Source organism: Anabrus simplex, chromosome 1 (genome assembly GCF_040414725.1).
Source record: "Anabrus simplex isolate iqAnaSimp1 chromosome 1, ASM4041472v1, whole genome shotgun sequence".
Lineage (NCBI taxonomy): Eukaryota > Metazoa > Arthropoda > Insecta > Orthoptera > Tettigoniidae > Anabrus > Anabrus simplex.
The window spans coordinates 1,532,435,641-1,532,450,024 of NC_090265.1; positions in this window are offsets into that span (position 1 = coordinate 1,532,435,641).

Consider the following 14,384-nt stretch of genomic DNA (forward strand, 5'->3'; position numbering starts at 1 on the left):
TCACGCTCCGGGACGGTAGAGATGGGAGCCTTTGCTGAGTCCAGGGGACAAACCAAACCTGGACAATAAAGTGACTAAATAAAATAAAAAGTTAGAGCTCTTTATCAGCCGATTTCAGATACTGGTATTTTAGTTCATATTCAGTTTCATTCATTCAGTTCATTTTAGTTAATTTAGTTAGTAATTTATTTAATTTCTACTTAGACATGTGTTTAACGGTTGAATACCATGTTGATGTTCATTTCTGGCTTAGTTTAATGAATCGGTGGACTCTTGTAGATCATACAGTACCCGACCCGATATATTATAAAGTATATTTGTGAGGTATGATTATGAAACACCGCTGCAGTAGTTAATACTAATTTGTGAAATGCCGTCATCAAGTACTGTTTCTTTCACAACCATCTTAAATTGTTTTGTACAGTATAACATAAGGTCTGTCTTACGCATAATCCAGAAACCACTTCCTCAACCCTAAATACACTTTATTAACTGATACCGCAATCATGGTACGGGAACGAAATCAACACACATATCAAGACGTTTCGCACACAGCCTGAATATATCAGGCTGATGCTAATACTGTGTATAGAAACTAAATACAGAAACAAAAGAATTACTGCCAATAGGATCATGTAGACCATTGCCCTGAAGTCTAAGGAAGCAGTAAATTTATGAGACACGGTTGTAATGGAAAACAGGACAAAGACATACTTCGTTGTTCGGCTGTACACGCTTCAAACAAATATGATACCATTCTTATACAATTGCATGCTATTTCCATTGGTAATTCTGGAATTCAATGAATGCTGTGTGTGGGAAGTCACCGTTGCGGTATAAACAGGATAATAATCATGGGAAAGATTCTCAAAAGTGGCATGTCTCAGATCATTCGCTATTCCATATTCTACTTCCGCCGGCTCTTGCCTTCACGAAACATTATGCTAAAACTCTGTTCTGTAATTCTATGTTTCACGTAAAACTACAGCAGTAGTCCGTTCCGCTTCCTAGTTAGCCATAATAGATTTTCCCTTAAATACATCAGTATACAAACGTCAACTACTGACCTAATTCAATCTTTAAAATATAATAATATAGGCAAAATTAACTGTGTCATTTTCTTTATTCTCCTGCCGACCTCAGCAGCACGTATCTAATCCGTAAAGAGAAGACTCGATCCAGGCTGTGATCAATGCTGTTTCAATTCTGAACTTATTACCTGAGGGTAATGTGCTCCTTTATGTAGCGTCTACAATGAATTCTGTAATAAGTGAAAGAGAAGCTTACATACATAATCACTTAATACAAGCTACAAACATAAAAAACCGGGCGAATTCGCCGCTCGGTTAGGGTCACGCAGCTCTGAGTGTGCATCCGGGAAATAGTGGGTTCGAACCCCACTGCCGTCAGCCCCGAAGATGGTTTTCCATGGTTTCACATTTCCACAACAGGCAAATGCTGGGGCTGTACCTTAAGTAAGGCCACTGACGCCTCCCACCCACTCCTAAGCCTCTTCTATTCCATCGTCGCCATAAGACCTATCGGTGTCGGTGCAACGTAAAGTGAAAAAATGAAACATAAGAGAATATATTTGGAGCTGAGCAGAGGACGATAAACTACGTATAAAATAATTTACAACCAGTTACTCTCAAATATTATGGAAGTAATAATAATAATAATAATAATAATAATAATAATAATAATAATAATAATAATAATAATATTTTTGTGTTGGGTATTCAGCCCGAAGGCTGGTTTGATCCTCAACAGTTTCACCAACAGCTGTCATACGAGATAGCCTAGGCATCACTGTAGAGGCGTACAAAGGAAATGAGGAGTGAGCTATGATGCCGTTGCTTACCTCACCGAGCCAGAAGTTGCTATTACATATCCGTCTGTCAAACCCAGTGAAATTAATGCACCCGCCGACCCTATGAGTGATATTTTTACACCATTCATAACAGGGACTGACTGCATAAGGAATGGTATTACTACCATCACTCATACCTCGGTCACTTTCATATTTTCTAAACAAGGAAGAGACTGAGACAGGACATTGAAAGTGACAAATTTATTCTAGCCTATACCAGAAGACATAGCGCACTGTAAACACTACATCTTGCCAGCAAAGGCAAATAATAATAATAATAATAATAATAATAATAATAATAATAATAATAATAATAATAATAATAATAATAATAAAAATGATTGTTACCGGGGTTTCGTGGATCACAGAGAGGTGAAAGAAGGTGTGGGCTTGAATGGGTCTATCTACAATATCAGAGATTCTTTTAAAACTTTGAAAAAAAACCTATATTTTTTTTTCAGAAAATCGAACTTAACAACAGTATATCAGATATAATGACAATTTTGATATAAAAATAAAAAACTTCAGAACAGGTAATTTAACAGTTTTTGGCTTCAAGCTCCAAATTGCAAGTTTACGATGACGCCGATGTAGCGTTTAATTAGACACAAATTTCCAGAGCACTTTGCTCCAACAGTTACAAATTTACGGCCTTCCAAAGCCACCACTCAATATTACAGTAATATTAACAAATCTCAGAAAAGAGCTCACATGCTCTCCAACTTCAACCAAGGAAGCTGTGCTCCTAATTTCTTACAGCCTACTCAAGGCAACATTACACCAAAAATCTTACAATTTCTGCCCTCTCTAGGCCCAACCTACCATTTACAATTTTTGTACACAGGGGTATCTAGTACCCATACTACTGGGCCTTCGCGGAAAGGAAGAACAGGTTAATTTACTGGCCCAAAACCGAAAATGAATGGAGGCGTACACTAGCGCTCCTTGAAAACTCGGTTTTAAAACCCTACTTGGGCTTGTGGCCCGATGATGCTGAGGCTAATACCACACTACTCAGGTGACTAGAAGAACAAGTTACTTGGTAATTTACAGGAGAAAAACGGTTACAAAATCGTAGTCACCTCAAGATAAAATCAAGAGGAACTCGAGAGGGAAAAGCACTCTCTATCCCAGATTTACAGTTTAAGACTTTATGAAGTTTTACAGTAGCAAGAAGTAATTTACATTTTTAAAACTACACGGTTAGATAGTTAAAGCTTATAACCTTCCCCTCGGATAAGATGGCGGAGGTAGCTACAGGTGGCCATTAGCTGAGCTGATGTAATGCCTGCCGAAGAATGAGGCACCTCCCTCCTGCTTAACAAACACACTCTCAGAAATTTGGCGATCTCTAAGACAAGGTAGCTTGAAAAAGCCGGATCTTATATACCCGAGTGGAGGTTTCGAGAAGGTTCTGGACTAAATCCGGACACACCCTCTCATTTTTATTGGCCGAATAAAAATCTACAAGAAGCTGAAAAATCAAGACAAAAATTTCTAATTGGCCAGATTCAAAAGCTGGCGGGATGAGAAGGAAGTGTTACAAGCCTTGAAATAACAAAATAAATGAACATTGATTTAGTTACGAAAACCTAGAAACACACAACTTCTTTAATCACAAATTCTTCCACCTTGCACCAGAGTGCATGGCCTCACTTCTTTGTAAGGACATCTATGGGGAAAGGTTCAGACTACTTGCTGTACACCGAAACAAAACAAATTAATCTAGTCAGTTTAGGAAACTTAAAAAAACCGCAATACTCTGTTATTTATGAGTGATATCCTTTGATTAATATCCCAACTTTATGCAGTAGCTGTTTCTTGTTTTTGTTTTTTATAGATAGAGTTCCTTAAGGCACATCTTTTAAATGTGCGTGGTTGAGATGTACCTCCCGGTACAACAACAACAACAACAATAATAATAATAATAATAATAATAATAATAATAACATGCATTATAATTATAGTCCATTATGCTTTTCAGCGTTCAGTCTGCAAGCCTCGGTGAATTAACTAAACGTCCCCACAACTCTCTATTTGCAACTGGTACTGTGGCCTCATTTAGTTATATACCTCTTATCTTTAAATCGTTAGAAACTGAGTCTAACCATTGCTGTCTTGGTCTTTCTGTACTTCTCTTACCTTCCATAACAGAGTCCATTATTCTCCTAGGTAACCTATCCTCTTCCATTCACCCCACATGACCCCACCACCGAAGTCTGTTTATTTGTACAGCTTCATCCATCGAGTTCATTCCTAACATAGCCTTTATATTCTCATTCCAAGTACCCTTCTTCCATTGTTCTCACCTGTTCGTACCAGCAATCATTCTCACTACTTTCATGTCCGTTACTTCTAACTTATGAATAAGATATACTGAGTCCACCCAGCTTTCGCTCCCGTAAAGAAAAGTTGGTCTGAGAACAGACCGGTGTAAAGAAAGTTTTGTCCGGGAGCTGACTTTCTTCTTATAGAATACTGTTGATCACAACTGCGAGCTCACTGCATTAGCTTTACTACACCTTGATTCAATCTCGCTTACTATATTACCATCCTGGGAGAACACATAACCGGGGTCGATGACCTTCGATATTGGCCCGTTAAAACAACAAGCATCATCATCATTATCAGAACACATAACCTACATACTTAAAATTATCTACCTGTTCCAGCTTTGTATCACCAATTTGGCATTCAGTTCTCTTGGATTTCTTACCTACTGACATCAATTTAGTTTTGGAAAAGCTCATTTTCATACCATACTCATTGCACCTATTTTCAAGTTCCAAGATATTAGACTGCAGGCTTTAACCACAATCTGCCACTAAGACCAAGTCGTCAGCATAGACCAGACTGCTTACTACATTTCCAACTGTCTGCATCCATCCCTACCACTTTATACTTTTCAGCAGATGATGCACGGAAACTACGAACAGAAAAGGTGAAAGATTACAGCCTTGTCTAAGCCCTGTAAGTACCCGGAACCAAGAACTCATTCTACCATCAACTCTTTTTTTTTTTTTTTGCTAGTTGCTTTACGTCGCACCGACTCAGATAGGTCTTATGGCGACGATGGGACAGGATAGGGCTAGGAGTGGGAAGGAATCGGCCGTGGCCTTAATTAAGGTACAGCCCCAGCATTTGCCTGGTGTGAAAATGGGAAACCACGGAAAACCATTTTCAGGGCTGCCGATAGTGGGGTTCGAACCTACTATCTCCCGAATACTGGATACTGGCCGCAATTAAGCGACTGCAGCTATCGAGCTCGGTCCCATCAACTCTCACTGCTGCCCAATTGTCAACATAAATGCCTTTGATTGATTTTTAACGATCTACTCCTAATTTCACAGTCCCCCGGTATGGCGAACACCTTTTCCCTCGGTACCCTGTCATATGTTTTCTAGATCTACGAAACGTAAACACAAATGTCTATTCTTCTCGTAACATTTTTCAATTACCTTGCGCATACTGTGGTCTGAAACCACACTGAGTTTCACCCAGCTTCCTCTCAACCACTGATCGCACCCTCCCTTCCAAGATGCCAGTTAATACTTTGCCTGGTATACTAATCAATGGGATAACTCTACAGTTGTTGCAATCCTTCCGGTTCCCTTGCTTATAGTTAGGTACCTTACCAACTCTCCATGCTTATCTTACTACTCTATGAAGCCATTTCATCCCTGCCTTCCCAATATGCTTCACCATTTCACGTCTAATTTCATCTATTCCTGCTGCTTTACGACAATATAAGTTACATGTCAACCTTTCGACTTCCTCATGCGAAATTCCACCAACATCGTTTTCCTACTACTTATGCTACAGTTCTTTTGGTAGCATCCGGCCAGTAGACTACCTGCATATTCGTGAGGATGGGGGCCCTACCTAAGGTGATTTCTAATGATGAAGGCGGCACACACACACACGATCCGCAAGCCAGACGAATTAACCAATCAAGGTTAAAATTCTTGGCCCAGCCGGGAATCAAACCGGGACCCTCTGATCCAAAGGCCAGAACGCTATCCATTTACCCATGTAGTCGGACAATACCGGACAATACCATTGTTACTGCAGTGAATAAATATAGTAATTATGGATAAGCAGAAACTAGTTTATTTCTTTAACCACGTTACTGCAAACAGTAAGTAATTTATATTCAAGGAATTAAGGTACATTTCCAGCATTTGCCTGGTGCGCAAATTGGAACCCACGGAAAACCATCTTCAGGGCTTCCGACAGTGGCGTTCGCACCCATCATCTTCCGAATGCAAGCTCACTTTCAGCAATTGGATCGTATCGTGTACACCAAACAATTGGTGTGCAATTGTTAAGATCACAACTAAAAAGGCATGACCCAGCCTGTGTTGGCGGTAGTGTCCATTCCATAATAACTACTTTAGGCATCAAAACAAAATGGACAGTCACTGTAAAAAAAATAGTAGCGTAATTCACCAAAAAGACCGGGCGAATTTGCCGTGCTGTTAGGGGCGCGCAGCTGTGAGCTCGCATCCAGGAGATAGTGGCTTCAAATCCCACTGTCGGCAGCCCTGAAGATGGTTTTCCGTGGTTTCCCATTTTCACACCAGGCAAATGCTGGGGCTGTGCCCTAATTAACGCCACGACCACTTCCTTCCCATTCCTAGGCCGTTCCTGTTCCATCGTCGCCATAAGACCTATCTGTGTTGGTGCGATGTAACTAAATAGCAAAAAAAAAAAAAAAAAATCACCAAGAAGGAAGAAATTCTGTGTTCACTTGCAGGGTGTCTCATGTCATCTTAATTCTGTATTAATCACCTGGTAGGAACTCTGAAACCTTCACAACACTAATTGATGCCAGCCAACAGTCTTATGGTTGATGACTCTAGAACTCTGTAAGTACTCTATTCTTATTCTTATTCTTATTCTTATTCTTATTCTTATTCTTATTCTTATTCTTATTCTTATTCTTATTCTTATTCTTATTCTTATTCTTATTCTTATTCTTATTCTTATTTGCTATTTGTTTTACGTCGCACCGACACAGATAGGTCTTATGGCGACGATGGGATAGGAAAGGCATAGGAATGGGAAGGAAGCGGCCGTGGAATTAATTATGGCACAGCCCCAGGATTTGCCTGGTGTGAAAATTAGGAAACCACGGAAAACCATCTTCAGGGCTGCTGACAGTGGGGTTCGAACCCATTATCTCCCGAATATTGAATACTGGCCGCACTTAAGCGACTGCAGCTATCGAGCTCGGTGTATTATTATTATTATTATTATTATTATTATTATTATTATTATTATTATTATTATTATTATTATTATTATTATTATTATTATTATTATTATTATTATTGGTGGTGACAAGATCAGTAAGTCTGTTGTGCATGCAATGATCGAAGCTTTCGTTGGTAATCATCCGTATATTGACATGGAAATTGAGTACAAGTAATATTTAACATACGTGCTTTCAATATTTAGTAGGATAAACTACGGTAGTGAGTGAAAAGTTCAAGACATTGATATTGTGTGTTAGTGAAATTGCGTTTTTAGGTCACCTAATTTCGTCATAGAAAATAACAGAGAATAGATATTTCTCTGCGACCTGAGTCACGGCCAGCTGGACTCCCTATACGGCACGATGTCGGGAGCTGGAATCCAGTGTGACTCTGTGGATTTTAATCCAGCATCTATGGAACATGGCCACAATATCACGGACGTGGAGCGCACGCGTGATACATGCAATAGTAGTATTGAGCAGAATGCGAAAACGAATTTGAGGCTTGATATCACTCAACAAATTATGGAGGATATGTTAAAAGAGGAAGAAAAACTGGAAATCGCCAGGGGCCTGTTGAAAAGTATTCTTGCAATTCAGCAGAAAAATATGAAGATGGAAATTCAGCAAGGTTTAAAGAAATTGGAGGAAGCCCTAGATGCGGGATCTACGCACAGATAAGCTTGGAAAGCAACTAGAGCATTAATGCAAAAGGATTTGCCCGTTCAAGAGAAAGTAGAACAGAGCACCACAAACAGAAACGTAGAACAGGATAACTGGGAAATAGCGATATCCAAGAAGAAGAAGAAGAAGAAGAAGAAGAGGGAACAGAGGCAGAAGAAGGCAGATGAAGATGAAGGTACTCAACCTGAACCAGTACCGGTATCTGAAACTGTTAAAAAGAACGAGCAACGGAAACGTTCAACTATAAGAAGCCGTTCAAAAGCCGTACTTATTAAACCAATGAATGGCAAGACTTTTCCAGATGTTGTGAAGAATATCCGCAGCAAGGTGAACCCGGAAGACAGTGGTGCTGGTATTAGATCGATCAGAAAAACTATATCTGGAGTGGTTCTTCTAGAATTTAATAAGGCCACGGAAAAGGAAAATAGATAAAATTTTAATAAATCACTTAAAGGTGCTCTTGGACATGACTGCGAAGTAAAGGTTTTGACGCCTAGAACTACATTGGAAATCCGGGATATGGACAGTGGCACCACTATTTCCGACGTAGAGGAGGCTATAAGACGAGAATTAGAAAATCTCTATCAAGAATTGAAGGTCTCAATCACAAATCCGAACAGCAGGGGACAAAAACTCGCCATTGTGGAGATAGGAGATAGCGAGGCACGAAAGCTGTTAGATATGGGCAAAATTAAAGTAGGCTGTCTATACTGCAGAGTAAGACGGTGGGCCGTAGTTCCTAGCTGCTTTAGATGTCCGTCATATGGGCATCAAGCATGAAACTGTAAAGGATTGGACAGAAGTAAAGTCTGCTTTAAGTGCGGGGAAGCTGGACACAAGGCAATAGGAGGAAAAACGAATCCACGATGCATAATTTGCACAAATATGGGCATTGAAGAGTCAAAACGACATCTTGCTATTGGCTCAAGCAAGTGTATTGTGTTTCGTGAAGCACTAGAAAAGGCCAAAAAGCAGTGGTGAATGGTACAGATCCTTCAAGCCAATATACACAGGAGTCTAACTGCCAATGATCTATTGACGCAGATGACCTATGAGATAGGAGCAGACATCTTGATTCTTAGCGAACAATATCAAGACAGAGGATGCCGAGATGGGTTTGTCTGGGTCCAAGTTGAGAGAGTAATTTTTGTCAGCTGTTATTTTACCCCTAATGAGGCTATTTATGACTTCCAGACAAAACTAGATGGGCTTGAAGATACTCTGCAAGGGATGAACACTAACATAGTTGTTGCTGGTGATTTTAATGCTCATGCAATTGAATGGAACATGCCTCAAACAGATTCTGGAGGGCGGCGTACAATGGAGATGGTCACCAGATTGGGATTAATGGTTATCAACGTTGGTAATGTGACAACCTTTCGGCGACCGGGATGTCAGGGAACTATACAAGATGTAACCTTTGCTTCTGAAGACATTGCGTCTAGGATAACTGAATGGCGAGTAATTGAAGAATATACTGGAAGCGATCATCAGTACATCACTTTTCGTGTACTTCAAGAGACTCCGCATCCAAGGATTACCACGCGCAAGCCGGAAAGAAGGAACGTAGCCACTATGGATAGAGAAAAATTTCATGAAGTAATAAAGAATGGAATGGACTGTATGGCGGATACATGTCACGGAGGAAAAAGAAGCATAATTGCTAATAAATGCGTGGAACACACCATGAGACTCCTTCAGCAAGCATGTGACTAATCAGTGACCAGAATCAACAACGGAGAGGCAAGCGTCCAGCATATTGGTTGAATGAAGAAATTGCTGAGCTGAGGAAACAATGCCTGCGACTCAGACGAAGGACACACAGAGCACGACATAACGATGAAGCTCTCTCAGTAGAGTATAAGACTATGAAGAAAAGACTTCGAAATACAATTAAAAAGAGTAAAGTCTACAAGTGGTGGAAAATGTCTAAGGAAGTGGATGAAAATCCATGGAGATTAGGGTATAAAATTATTATGAAGAAATTCGGGATGCTATCAAGTCCTATCATGGATCCACGCACCATCGAAGAAATAGTACACACACTATTCCCTGATCATGCAGAGAGGATTGTTGATGAGGCCGAGAAAGAACTAGATAATGTACCACCTTTTACAACTGAAGAATTGATAACAGCAATTAATTCCCTTAGAAACAAGAAAGCCCCTGAACCAGATGGTATTCCCGCAGAAGTACTAAAGGTGGCAGTCGAATTATGTCCTCAACTGCTGTTGAGAATGTATAATCATTGTTTGAAAGCGGGATTTTTTAGCTTTCCCTTGGAAGATAGCTAGATTGGTTCTGATCAGTAAAGGGAAAACTGGGGGTTACAGACCTCTATGTATGCTGGACACTGCCGGGAAAGGTTTAGAGAAGCTACTACAACCGAGAATTCTAGCAGCAATCCGATTAGCTGGCGACCTATCTGACCAACAACATGGATTTCGCAGAGGTCACTGAACGCTAGATGCCGTGAAGGAAGTGGTGAAGACAACAGAACGAGCTCAAATGGGTAATCATTACTCTAGAAAGCTGACGCTTCTTGTGACTCTAGATGTTAAAAATGCTTTCAACTCGGCAAGATGGAGTGATATTTTGGAAGCTCTACAAGAAACTTTCAAGCTACCAGAATATCTCATGTATATACTGCGAGACTATTTGTAAGACCGTACATTGTTATACGACACGGAAGACGGTCAGAGAAGAAAACGGCTCACAGCTGGTGCAGCGCAAGGCTCAATTCTCGGACCACACCTTTGGAGTATCATGTATGATGGTTTGTTATGGCTGGAGATGCCATAAGATGTAAAACTTGTAAGTTATGCTGATAATGTGGCTGCTGTGATAGTAACCCGTAACCTAGAGCTGGCTCAATTTAAATTGAATCAGGTGATGCGACGTGTCAAAGGATGGATGATAAATCACAAGTTAGAACTCGCAGATCATAAAACGGAAATTGTCCTCCTGACGAGGAAAAGGATTAATACTGTTGTACCGATGCAGATCGGGCAGATAGCCATCGAGATAACTAGGAGCACAAAATATCTTGGCGTAACGCTTGATACTAAGCTTACATACTGGGACCACATCCAACGGGTAACAGATAAGGCAGCGAAAACCATGACTGCACTGAGTAGACTCATGGGAAATATCAAGGGGCCGAAATCTAGTAAAAGGCGGCTTCTCATGTCGACTGTTCAATCGATACTGCTATACGGTTCGGAAATTTGGGCTGAATCGTTAAAAATTGCTAAATATCGGACAAGAATTGCGGCTGTACAACGGAGAGCAGCTTTACGAATTGCTTGCGCATATCGTACAGTATTAGAACCTACGATTCTAGTAGTAGAAGCAGTAGCTCCTGTTGACTTGCTGGCCTTCGAAAGACAAGATATTTGGCTCACACAAGAAGAGTTAGGAAGGAAAAGGGCAAAGGCTTTGGCTCATAGTCCAGAATGCAACGATGGCAAACAAGATGGGAAGATGATTCTAGAGGGAAATGGACGAAAAGACTGATACCTTCTCTGGGCGTATGAGTTGGCCGAAATCATGGTGAAGTGAACTACTATCTCACACAGTTCTTGACAGGTCATGGATACTTCCGAAAATTTCTTCATAGGCTATGGCTAGCAACTAGTCCGGTGTGCATATACTGCGGTGATATCGATGACGTATTACATACTTTCTTTGTGTGTGTTCATTGGCTGCCACAAAGAAGATGCCTAGAAGTTATGCAGGGAGAATTGACGCCAGAAGGGATCGTGTCAGTAATGCTACGAAGTCAAGAATCTTGGGACCAGGTAGCAGTCTACGTAGAAAATATTCTGCGTCAGAAGAAGAAGGACCTGAATGATTACAACAGACAGTAAAGCAGAAGAAGTAAGATGAAGCACAAACGCATTAAGCACGACATCCGTCCAGAGGTTACCGGGTTCGATTCCCGGCCGTGTCGGGGATTTCAATTTTATTGGATAATTCCAGTGGCTTGGGGGCTGGGTGTTTGTGATGTCCCCAACATCCCTGCAACTCACACACCACATATAACACTACCCTCCACCACTATAACACGCAGTTACCTATGAGTACACATAGCAGATGCCACCCACCCTCATCGGAAGGTCTGCCTTATAAAGGCTGCACCCGGCTAGAAATAACCATGCGAAATTACGTTGTATTCTAGTAGCTTAGCCAGGATCGACTGATTGAGGGGGGGGGGTGTGGTTAGAAATGGCAATAGAACTTAATGACGGTGCTTGTGCGTGGGTGTTGCACGCATGCACGAGTGTCATGACAATGATACATGTAAATTATGTTTATATTCAGATTGCAGTACACTACAAAATCTTACATTAAAATACATAACTAGAACAATATGATCAAAGTAAATAGTTTTACTGGAATGGTATGTTCAGATTACAACCTAAAATCCAACTTTCTAGGCTTCTTAGAAAATAGATTCAAGAAAACTGTTGAATTTACAATTTTGTCTCTATGAAAATTCAGAAGAACCTTGTTTATTTTCAGGTTTATTTAAAATTTTCTGTAAAAATTCAATAAGGGGGGGGGTTCTAACCCCCGGTAACCTCCACTTTGTTACGCCCCTGGTATTTTCACATCTAATAAGCAATGAAGAATGACGTGTATTTTGACTGATTAGAATTCTGTGTACCAGTGGGCAAAGATAATGCTTCGTAAACTTTTCATTAACATTCATCATTACGAATACATGAAGGTAAATAATGGGGAATTAGTTTCGTAAAGGAAACTTATCAGTATTCATGTGATTAAATGCGACAGCTAGGAGTTCCAAACCCATGACTCCTTCCCGTGGTAATAAATGGACTTCGCGTGCCATACTTAAAGGTAAAGAGAGACAGAGAACCAGTTAGCATTCCACCCAGCTCTGATAAAACTAGAGACTTTAACAAGAAATTTTTACTATTTGTTATCAGTTTCATATTGGTAGCATTTGGTCACGAGAGGAATACAAACAAGCCCTGTATATTTCACATGGCCGTTCTCACGACATACTCTTTTTAAATATCGGAAATTCCTCAGCTTTCAGAAATATTTCCTCTCATTTTTTCTGTAGGGAAAATTTATTGCACGTTCTATCATAGCATGACGGAGAGAAATTTAATCCGTATGGCTTGATACAAAGTTACTACACGAAAGTAAAATCACGCATATATTCTAATAGTTAATATAGAGTACGAAATCGTGTCAACATCGAATAGCACTCTTTTAAGTTTCACGAGAACTTTGAAATGGTATTTATTCTATTTATTACACCTTTATAGACCTCTAAAATCCTAACATATCCACTACGAGAAGAGGAAATAAATGTTTGATGCTTATACTATCCGTACATTTGTGGACTTAAATTTATCACAAGATTTATTAGGAATAAATAGAAGCAGACAGACAATAACAAAAAAAGGCATGTCTGGACAAGCACCAAACATTTTCTACGTACATACGCGCATTCTCATCTATTGGCATTTATCAATTAGTTTACGCATCTACATACATAGTACATACATATCTTTATTACCCACCCTAGAATACACCATCGGCTTTACAGGTAATAAAGACAGACAGAGCGAAACCCAAAAACAAAAAGAACAAACAAACAAACACTAGGCACTACATCTCTCCTAAAACTACTTAGCAAAATTATTTACCTCTAAATCTACTCAGTGTCCTCCCACACGCACGCGGATAGCCGGCAAACGTGCAGGAAGCACCGCACTACAAATTACCCTATTTCCCTATTCCCCTATTCCTACCAACCACCTAGAAAAAAAAATATATATAGTAGACCGGTCTCTGCGTCAGCCCTGGTATGGAATACATGCCCACCAACCCGTTGATCGCAGGGACCAGCCTCGCCACGTGAGAACTGATCTTATTTCTCACCTACACCTGCTGACAATGTATTCCTTACCTACCATGTGTGCCAAGCCAGCTTGGCGGAAACCAGACCCATCACATGGCTTGTCACACACTTCCGCTATATACGTCACACCTCTGTTCATTGTCAGCTCACTACCTTCCCTATTCTTTTTCTTTTCTTGCCGTGCAGACATGCTAAAGCCTAGCTTCTTTGGGTTGGGTCAAGCCCCAACCCGTCCCTCTTCCCTTGATACGCCACCTTCTCCTCTCTCGCACTATTCCCGCCCACTACATCTCACCTTCTTGAACTTAAGACTTAAACATCAACAATTTTTTTTTCACTTACACACAAACAGGCAGTTTCCATTCCAAGTCCACCAGTTCACTCAGTCTTCACACTCTACAACACCACACTTGCCTCAAACCGTTGGACTTAATTTTTATACTTCCAACATTTTCTCCTTAACTACAGTCCCCCTTAATCTATCTAAATTACTATTACACATTAAACTTAATACATAAACATCAAGAATCCCTCAATTTTACACCCTTCATCAAGGCATCTACACCATTTTTTTTTTTACCTACTTTCATAATTTCCATACTGCCAACATTTTCTCCTTAACTACATTCCCACTTAATCTATCTCAATTCTATCACATATACCTTCTTTATACT